Consider the following 11,796-nt stretch of genomic DNA (forward strand, 5'->3'; position numbering starts at 1 on the left):
TCTTTGCTGATTGTAAGTATTATTGGATACTTGTTGATTGCTAGGACCTTATTGGTTATTATATGGAACATTTCGGTTATAATTCTGGTTTTGATTGTAGAGTGGTCTTGGCGGTTGATAATTATTCTGATAATTATTTCCAGGCCTTTGGTTTATGTATGAAACATTCTCTCTTTGTTCCATTGTTAGTTCAATACTGAGACAATCTTTTGTCAAATGTGGTCCTCCACACTGCTCACAACTAATTCGTATTGAGTGTATATCCTTAGTCATCTTTTCCATTCGTCTCTCGACAGCATCTATCTTTGTAGAAATGAAATCGAAGTCATGGCTAGAATCGGCTCTAGCTGCTTTAGATGATCTAATGATATCTTTTTCTTGGTGCCACTCATGTGAGTGGGAAGCAGTGTTATCAATAATTTTGTAAGCGTCAGTTGCGGTTTTCTTCATAATGGAACCACCAGCTGCTATATCGATGTCTTTTCTTGTAGTGATGTCGCATCTTTGGTAGAATATTTGTACTATTTGACAGGTGTCTAAGCCATGTTGTGGACATCCTCTTAATAACTTTTCAAATCTTGTCCACGCTTCATATAGAGTTTCATTTGGCTTTAGATGCCGTAAAGAATTGTTTAAGAAAATTTTCAACTAAAACGTCCCATGTATCAATCGCCCCTTCAGGTAACGATTCTAACCAATCTTTGGCTTCTCCCTTTATAGTCCAGGGAAATAACATGAGATATATCTGTTCATCCTCAACTTCTCGAATTTTAAATAGAGTGCAGATCCTATTAAAAGTACGAAGATGTTCATTTGGATCTTCCTTCGGTGCACCACTAAATTGGCATTGATTAGTTACCATGTGTAGGATTTGTCTTTTGATTTCATAATCTGGCGCATTTATGTCAGGTTGAGTAATTGCGTGACCTTGGCCAGTGCGTTTAGCTCGCATTCGGTCTTCCATACTTAGTGAAAGGACCCGTCCTAATCCATTCGGACGAAGTCCATATCGATTATAAACGATTCACAACAGTTGATTACATCGCGAGGTACTTGACCTCTATATGATACATTTTACAAACATTGCATTCGTTTTTGAAAAGACAAACTTTTAATACATTGGAAGTTGACGGCATACATACCATTTCATAATATATCTAAACTATAAATGACTTGATAATAATATTGATGACATCGACGACTCGAATGCAACGTCTTTTGAAATATGTCATGAATGACTCCAAGTAATGTCTCTAAAATGAGCAAATGCACAGCGGAAGATTTCTTTCATACCTGAGAATAAACATGCTTTAAAGTGTCAACCAAAAGGTTGGTGAGTTCATTAGTTTGTCATAAATAATCATTTCATCATTTTAATAGACCACAAGATTTCATATTTCCATTTATCATAAACATACGTCCCATGCATAGAGACAAAAATATCATTCATATGGATTGAACACCTGGTAACCGACATTCACAATATGCATATAAGAATATCCCCATCATTCCGGGATCCTCCTTCGGACATGATATAAATTTCGAAGTACTAAAGCATCCGGTACTTTGGATGGGGCTTGTTGGGCCCGATAGATCTATCTTTAGGATTCGCGTTAATTAGGGTGTCTGTTCCCTAATTCTTATATTACCAGACTAAAAAGGGGCATATTCGATTTCGATTATTCAACCATATAATGTAATTTCGATTACTTGTGTCTATTTCGTAAAACAGTTATAAAAACAGCGCATGTATTCTCAGTCCCAAAAATGTAAAGAGTAAAAGGGAGCAAATTAAACTCACGCATATAAATATTGTAAAACAGTTATTAAAACAGTGCATGTATTCTCAGCCCAAAAATGTAATGAGTAAAAGGGAGCAAATGAAACTCACGCATATAAATATTGTAAAACAGTTATTAAAACAGTGCATGTATTCTCAGCCCAAAAATGTAATGAGTAAAAGGGAGCAAATGAAACTCACTGTAATGTATTTTATAGTAAAAATACATATGACGAAACTGATCAATGCAGGGTTGACCTCGGATTCACGAACCTATATCATGTATATATATATATATATATATATATATATATATATATATATATATATATATATATATATATATATATATATTAACACATATCATCACATAATTCCTTCTATATAGTATTTATATATATTTTAAATGTTGTAGTTTTATACATATATATATATATATATATATATATATATATATATATATATATATATATATATATATATATACTTTATATCTTCAGTTATATTTTACGTATAGTTATTTTGTAAGATAATCAATATTCATATATATATATATATATATATATATATATATATATATATATATATATATATATATATATATATATATATATATATATATATATATATATATATATATATATATATATATATATATATATATATATATATATTTGTAATTGGTATTGTATCAAAAATCAATAATTTGTTAAATGTGATATCTATATGATTAATGTTAATAATAATAATTGTAAAAATAATAATTTTATTAATGAGGATAACAATAATAATAAATATAATGATGATAATAATAATAATAATAATAATAATAATAATAATAATAATAATAATAATAATAATAATAATAATAATAATAGTAATAATAATCATAATGTTAATAATGATAATATGAATGATAAAACTTAAAATTAATAATTTAAATAAAATACTTTTGTTAATTGTAGTAATAAAAAAAAATGATAATTTTTATGATAATACTAATAATAATATTAATGATAATAACAATGATATTAGTAATAATGATAACAATAGTAGTAGTAATAATAATAATAATAATACTAATGGTTACAAAAGTGATACTAACACTAATGTTAATGAAAATAATAATAAATTTTATTATTTTCATAATAATAATAATAACAACACTCTTATTAATCATTTTAATACTAGTTATGATAAAAATAACAATAATAATAATGATAGCAATAAAATAAAAGTGTATACCCTCTCCAAGCTCTTTCTAAAAAGGAATGTCCCCAACGAGACTCGAACCCGCGACCTCCCGAATAACACCAACACCTTCTACCATCCATCTGTCATTGCTTTTCTATTTTAGCTCGATCTTAACTTACTTTACCCCATCGTCGATTTTTCTCAACTTAACACCACCTTAACTAAATATTGTGATTTCTTATTTCAACCCATGATTACTTTGGCCCAAAACATGTAGCCCATTTAATCAAACCCCATTTAACATGTTCGAGATATATTGATCGATGGATATTTGGGGTTTTCAATCAACGCAGACAACACACACACAGATACGTTCGTTTGATCAACAGGCATTAAATCATCATCTTCCCATCTTAACCATCGTATCATAAACATCACGGTTTTCATCTTTTTCATAGTGTCATCGTATCATCTTTGTGTCTACATTAACACCAACAGAAATCACAGATTCATATTCATCATTTGTTACCATCGTAACAGTAATCATCATATTTAACTCGTCAAACCAAATACTTCAGTTTATCATCATCGTATTTATCATCGTTTCATCCACCATATCCATCATCACCGCTAACTTTTCAATTTACCATCATCTTGTCACCAATATTATTGTCATCAAATCATTGTTAAAGAAAGGAAAAAAAAAATAAAGAAAAAGAGTATATCGACAATAAGAGTGGTTGTTTTGGATGACTTTGACCCACAATCATAAAAGTAGCACAAACAAGTAGACTTTAATATACGCATTTGATTATTTAAAACAGCTGGACATGTAATACATCATGTAGGGTTCGGTTATATAAAAAAAAATAAAGAAAAAAATAAGTGTAGTGCATCATCTTCATTATTTAAACAGCAGCATATCGTAGCAGTAATAGTATTCGTGTGGCTTTGAATTTAATTAGAAAAAGAAACGAGTAAACCACAAGTGGGTTTTCCTCTATAAACATTAATCATAAAAGGGGTTCGAAGGTTGCAAAGAACAAAGGTGATGGTGGTTTCATGCGAGTGGCGGTTTGAAAGGAACAGAAAGCAAGTGAGCTGTAGCAGCAACGTAACCAGTTAGTAGTGATTGTTTCAGCTGTACAGTGGCTGCTGCTGGTGTTCGTTTTGTCAAGCATAAACAGAAAACAAGAGATTTACAAGTAGTGTAAGTTCTTCGCTAAACACAAGTGGGTTATGGTAATAATGGTAATCGATAGTGGTGTGTTAAATGGGTCTTATTGGGTGTTGGTTTGGGCTCAAACAGGAGCAACAAAATATATATGCAGCAGAAGTTGCAGTTCACAATAGGAAACAATCACAATAACAAAAAGAATATAGAGTAGCAGAAAGACAACATAGTGGTGGTGGTTATGTAGGTTATGGTTTTCCAGGTGGTAGATTGGTTGTGGGTCAAGAGAGACGAAACAGAAGCAAATGAAATAAAAGCTCACGATGGTGTCTTGGTGTTTCAAGGTGGTTGAAGTGAAATGGGTTAGAGTAGGGATGCAGTGGTGGTAATGGAAACATTGAGTTTGACAGTGAAATAAGAAAAGGGATCGTGGGGTTGTTAACATTCATTATATTCGATTATTTATTTATAATATAAATTAGATAATGATGATATGTAAAGATAGATAGGATGGATAACGATAGATGAGATAGATAACAGAAAAAGGTAGTCTAGTAACAAACACAAATTTCATGATTTCAAAAGGTAAACAGCAAAACAATAGTTGAAGGTTGGATAATGGTTGAATCTTGTGTTTCATGAGAATCAAAAGACTTTATCTCTTGTGAATTTAACAAAACATAGGTACGTGTACATTAAGATTATATTAAAATAAAGCAAACCTAGTGGACTAATAAAATATTCAGAATCTAAGACGTGTGATTCAACAATAATAAACCAGCTGTCATTTTTATCATTCCTACAGACAGTTTAAATGGGTTATTAAATCATACTTCGTTGATGATTAGTGGCGGAATAAAGTCTTCGGAAAAATCCCAAATTTTTAGATTAACTATATTTATTTATTTTGGTCATTATGGTATAAATTTCAATCATAAAATATTAAATAAAAATTACTTTAATTATTCACTCCCAATCCTAAGTAAAATCTAAAAAAGTTTTTAAATTTATCAATTAACTTCTAAATATATTATTAATAAGTCTATAAGTTATAAAACTCATTTTTTTTCGAATAACCATTTATTTTAATATTACATAAGTTTGAATTTAACTTGTTTAAAATCAATCGAAACATCCAACGAGTATTACAATCATTTAATATTTATTTTTAATATACTTTATTTATATATAGAGATATATTTTTAAATAATAATTATTATAATATCCTATTATTATTTTATTAATTTTTAATAACAACAATATATAATATTTCAAATTATATTTCGAATTATTATTTATTTATACTTACACACATATCTATTTACGATTAATTGTTCGTGAATCGTCGAGAGCAGTCGAAGGTCAATTAAATATATGAACATTGTTTCAAAATTTTCTAGACTCAACATTACATACTTTGCTTATCGTGTCAGAAACATATAAAGATTAAGTTTAAATTTGGTCGGAAATTCCCGGGTCGTCACAGTACCTACCCGTTAAAGAAATTTCGTCCCGAAATTTGAGTGAGGTGGTCATGGTTGACAATAGAAATGTTTTCATGACAAATATGAGTTGATGAATTGAGTTTTATCATCGTTGAGTAATACAAATAAAATGATTCGATTAATCGAAACGTATAAATGAAGCTATCACAAAAGATCGAGATGAAGAAATGAAAATTTTCCATAACTTTTGACGTAGTCGCGATTGAATTCTGGAATTCAAGGGATTTAAAGAAAATCTTCGAAATCTGAGAGATTTGATTCTTCGGCGAATAAGGAGATTAAGATCTCTATAATTAAATACGGTGATCTGCCTCGATTACTCTGTCTGATATTTCCATTGATATTTCCATTATAAATTAAACTCCTTCGTTCAATTATTCTCACCATTCCTATACTTTCTTTCTTAGTTATACATCCAAAAGATTGTGAAAATGCTTAGTCCAGTTCAAATCCCTAATATTTTCCTAATTATCATTTCTGTCATCCTTCTTTTCAATCTTCCACCAGAAAAATCTGTTTACTTTTAATATAACCTTGGGGTGATACTATTCTTAATTATACCGTGTCTTTATTTTGCTATTCGTATTAATATCCACAGTTTGTAACCTCCGTGTTATTATTGGGCTTTATATTTTCTCTTATATTTTGGAGCTATTTGTCTTTTTATTCTCTTCTAGGTGTCTAGTAAAGCGAGTAACAGTCCAGAATTCGTAAGTAAGGAAATTCGGATGAACTTTATGTTCTAAACAAGAAAGAACGTAATAGCACGATTTGATTTGTCAAATTACCAAAATCACTGAGAATAGAACTATCAAGAATATATTTTCTTGATATGTTCAGAAATTAAGCAGAATGAATGAGTTATGTAACATGGCACATGATGACGTTATGATCTGTGAATCATCACGTTCTATTAGAAACTCATCATGACTTACTGTAATATAATCACGTTGATCAAGTGTCATTATATTATACTAATTCATGCTTCAGTTCCCAACATTACTTCAACAACATTCATATTTTAAGCTCGAAAGTTTACAGAATATAGAAACTAACAGTTTCTATATGATGTAACACTGATAGCACGAAGAGATTAATGATTTCAAATAAGAATAGTTATAAAAATATCTTCAGAAATATGGAGGATATTTATAATGAAAGATACGATGATATCTTTGAATTTCTAATATCGAAGGATGGTGAAGAAAATTTGTCCGTAAGAGTTTGGAGTCAGAAGCAAAGTATTCGCTAAAAATTTCATCAGAAACAGAATCATCAGGATTCTTAATGTACAAGTTTAGTCCTTGTGATTCATTTCAGAGACTCCTTCGTGGTTTGCTCAACCTGTTTTGCAGTACCAAATTTTCTATCGAGCGTTCCTAACACTCCCTTCTTTATCATCAAACTTTTTGCCGTTCAGACCATCTATAATTTTTCTGTTTCCTCTGCATTTAATGCTACCATATCTGAGTCATCGATTATCAATCCGAGGTGGTTTCAAGAGAATTGTGTTTTTAGATGATTAAACGCTGATGGTAATATGATGGAATACGAAAGGTTCCCCGTTAACAATAAAAGAGCACGCATATATATCAAGGTTACAATAAGGTTGTTTCAAATGAAAAGTCGAAGTTGACTTGCTGGAGCTGTCACAAAATTGGCTAATTTGAAGAGGGATTATAAAGTTATTTTCGGTAATAACAACGCCAAAGGAGCTAGCACAATTACATGTTAAACGTTTACTCAGGTTCCGAGTGTTTTCATATGCATAACCATATGCATAAATCTTTTCTCCCGTAGTTGAAGTGCGGTTGGTTCATCCTCTCGATTGAGGTGTTTTCAAGAATCATAAAAGGTTTAAACGTGGATCTTAATCGTCAAGATACAAATGAGGGTTGAGATGAAATCAAGTGGCAAACTTGAAGATTTGTTTAGTTTCATATGTTATAATCAATATTTTAATTCATTTTAATTGTCCAATGTTGGTAGTCCTCGATTGATAGTCCACAGCTAGCAATTCAACAATTCATATATAATTTAATATATAATATTCGAATTAATTAATACGTATCGTGACCCGTATTCGTCTCAGACTCGATCACAACTCAAACTATATATATTATTGTAGAATCAACCTCAACCCTGTATAGCTAACTCCCGCATTACTGCATATAGAGTGTCTATGGTTATTCCAAATAATATATATAGATGGGTCGATATGATATGTCAAAACCTTGTATACGTGTCCCGATATTTAAAGTGAGTAAAATAAATAACAGAAATTAAATGACGATAAATAAAATTGCGAGAATATAAATTGCGATAAATAAACTGTGATAAATAAATTGCGATAAAATAAAATGTAATACAGAATTAACAGTTAGCTAGGAACAGTTAGCTAGGAACTTGTTAGCGTGGTTTCTTAACAAAATTTCATATTGTTAATTAGTCTGTTTCTAATCAATTTTTATTGTGTCCATTATTTCTTCATTATGCCACTTGTTGGATTCGGATAGGTCAAAATCCAAATATGAATTTAAATGAAAATAGTTATTCTTCGGTGAACGGATACGTATATCGGTGGTTGTAAGTAGGATAGTAAATGACTGTTGAATCAGATTCGAAGAATGTACAGTATAACTTACTAATGTGAAAACTGAATATTCCTCGGGTATTACCTACCCGTTAAGATATTTTCATCATTAACAGTTTGTACAAAAGAATTTTTAATTACAACCTTTATGAAAACATACTTAAATATATATTTTCTTCAGATGTAATTATAGATTTAATGAGTTAATATAGTATTAATCTCATTTGATTTACCGTCAGAACTAAAATACATAATCTATAAAACATTAGAGATTACATGATCACCATGTCGAACGAAGATAAAATAGATAGAACGATACATAGAATGATGATTATGCTCGTGGTACAGAATGTGATATTGAGGCAAGGATTGTTGATGATATAGGTGTTGTTACTGATGGTACTGTTGGTGTCGGTGATGTTGCTGAAGCTGGTAAGTTTTGCACCATGTTCTCCAAATTGATTACTCGAGCGCGAAGCTCGTTGACTTCTTTGATTACTCCGGGATGATTGTCGGTCAGAACGAGCGGATGAATAAGGTTTAGAATCTGAGTTATGATATAGTCATGGCAAGATATTCGGGATATGAGGATAAAAATGGTGTTACGAACAGGTTCGCCGGTAAGTGCTTCAGGTTCTTCGCCAAAAGGTGAATTCGGTTAGTGGAAGGAATCGCCTTCTGCGTGTCTCCATTGATTAAGTTGACTACGAATCCATCAGATGAATTGGGGATGGATGATTGATTGATTCATTCTGGTGACATTGCTTCCGGAACTTAGATAACTATCCATTCGGAATAACTGTCGGGATAACTATCAGAATAGCTGTCGGAATCCGAGGGACTCGAACTAGTTGAAGGATTCATCTCGTACGATCAGATGAAGGATTTTCGATAAGAAATAGATTATATGATGTAGATTAGTATCCTGCAATACATAATTTACATATGCATATATAATACTAAAATCTCATAAGTTACGGAGGAATCTACGGAAACTGTCAGGTAAAGATAACAATAACAGATACGCTAAGATATGAATTTTGTCTATACACTATTCATGCAATCATTGCAGTAAGATGTGTCTAGACTAAGAATGATAAGCAGGTAATTTCCTAAGGATGATAAACAGATGATTCTCGACAAAATGATAAGCAAAACTTTTGACATGCGGACACGGTCGAAGTCCAGACTTACTAATGCATCCTAACGACTATTAGGTAGACACACTAATGCAAGACCTGGTTCACTAAGACCATCGCTCTGATACCAACTGAAAGGACCCGTCCTAATCCATCCGGACGAAGTCCATATCGATTATAAACGATTCACAACAGTTGATTACATCGCGAGGTACTTGACCTCTATATGATACATTTTACAAACATTGAATTCGTTTTTGAAAAGACAAACTTTTAATACATTGGAAGTTGACGGCATACATACCATTTCATAATATATCTAAACTATAAATGACTTAATAATAATATTGATGACATCGACGACTCGAATGCAACGTCTTTTGAAATATGTCATGAATGACTCCAAGTAATGTCTCTAAAATGAGCAAATGCACAGCGGAAGATTTCTTTCATACCTGAGAATAAACATGCTTTAAAGTGTCAACCAAAAGGTTGGTGAGTTCATTAGTTTGTCATAAATAATCATTTCATCATTTTAATAGACCACAAGATTTCATATTTCCATTTATCATAAACATACGTCTCATGCATAGAGACAAAAATATCATTCATATGGATTGAACACCTGGTAACCGACATTCACAATATGCATATAAGAATATCCCCATCATTCCGGGATCCTCCTTCGGACATGATATAAATTTCGAAGTACTAAAGCATCCGGTACTTTGGATGGGGCTTGTTGGGCCCGATAGATCTATCTTTAGGATTCGCGTCAATTAGGGTGTCTGTTCCCTAATTCTTAGATTACCAGACTAAAAAGGGGCATATTCGATTTCGATCATTCAACCATATAATGTAATTTCGATTACTTGTGTCTATTTCGTAAAACAGTTATAAAAACAGCGCATGTATTCTCAGTCCCAAAAATGTAAAGAGTAAAAAGGAGCAAATGAAACTCACGCATATAAATATTGTAAAACAGTTATTAAAACAGTGCATGTATTCTCAGCCCAAAAATGTAATGAGTAAAAGGGAGCAAATGAAACTCACGCATATAAATATTGTAAAACAGTTATTAAAACAGTGCATGTATTCTCAGCCCAAAAATGTAATGAGTAAAAGGGAGCAAATGAAACTCACTGTAATGTATATTGTAGTAAAAATACATATGACGAAATTGATCAATGCAGGGTTGACCTCGGATTCACGAACCTATATCATGTATATATATATATATATATATATATATATATTAACACATATCATCACATAATTCTTTCTATATAGTATTTATATATATTTTAAATGTTGTAGTTTTATACATATATATATATATATATATATATATACTTTATATCTTCAGTTATATTTTACGTATAGTTATTTTGTAAGATAATCAATATTCATATATATATATATATATATATATATATTTGTAATTGGTATTGTATCAAAAATCAATAATTTGTTAAATGTGATATCTATATGATTAATGTTAATAATAATAATTGTAAAAATAATAATTTTATTAATGAGGATAACAATAATAATAAATATAATGATGATAATAATAATAATAATAATAATAATAATAATAATAATAATAGTAGTAGTAATAATAATCATAATGTTAATAATGATAATATGAATGATAATACTTAAAATTAATAATTTAAATAAAATACTTTTGTTAATTGTAGTAATAAAAAAAATGATAATTTTTATGATAATACTAATAATAATATTAATGATAATAACAATGATATTAGTAATAATGATAACAATAGTAGTAGTAATAATAATAATAATAATACTAATGGTTACAAAAGTGATACTAACACTAATGTTAATGAAAATAATAATAAATTTTATTATTTTCATAATAATAATAATAACAACACTCTTATTAATCATTTTAATACTAGTTATGATAAAAATAACAATAATAATAATGATAGCAATAAAATAAAAGTGTATACCCTCTCCAAGCTCTTTCTAAAAAGGAATGTCCCCAACGAGACTCGAACCCGCGACCTCCCGAATAACACCAACACCTTCTACCATCCATCTGTCATTGCTTTTCTATTTTAGCTCGATCTTAACTTACTTTACCCCATCGTCGATTTTTCTCAACTTAACACCACCTTAACTAAATATTGTGATTTCTTATTTCAACCCATGATTACTTTGGCCCAAAACATGTAGCCCATTTAATCAAACCCCATTTAACATGTTCGAGATATATTGATCGATGGATATTTGGGGTTTTCAATCAACGCAGACAACACACACACAGATACGTTCGTTTGATCAACAGGCATTAAATCATCATCTTCCCATCTTAACCATCGTATCATAAACATCACGGTTTTCATCTTTTTCATAGTGTCATCGTATCATCTTTGTGT

The sequence above is a fragment of the Rutidosis leptorrhynchoides genome, chromosome 1, assembly GCF_046630445.1.
Source record: "Rutidosis leptorrhynchoides isolate AG116_Rl617_1_P2 chromosome 1, CSIRO_AGI_Rlap_v1, whole genome shotgun sequence".
Lineage (NCBI taxonomy): Eukaryota > Viridiplantae > Streptophyta > Magnoliopsida > Asterales > Asteraceae > Rutidosis > Rutidosis leptorrhynchoides.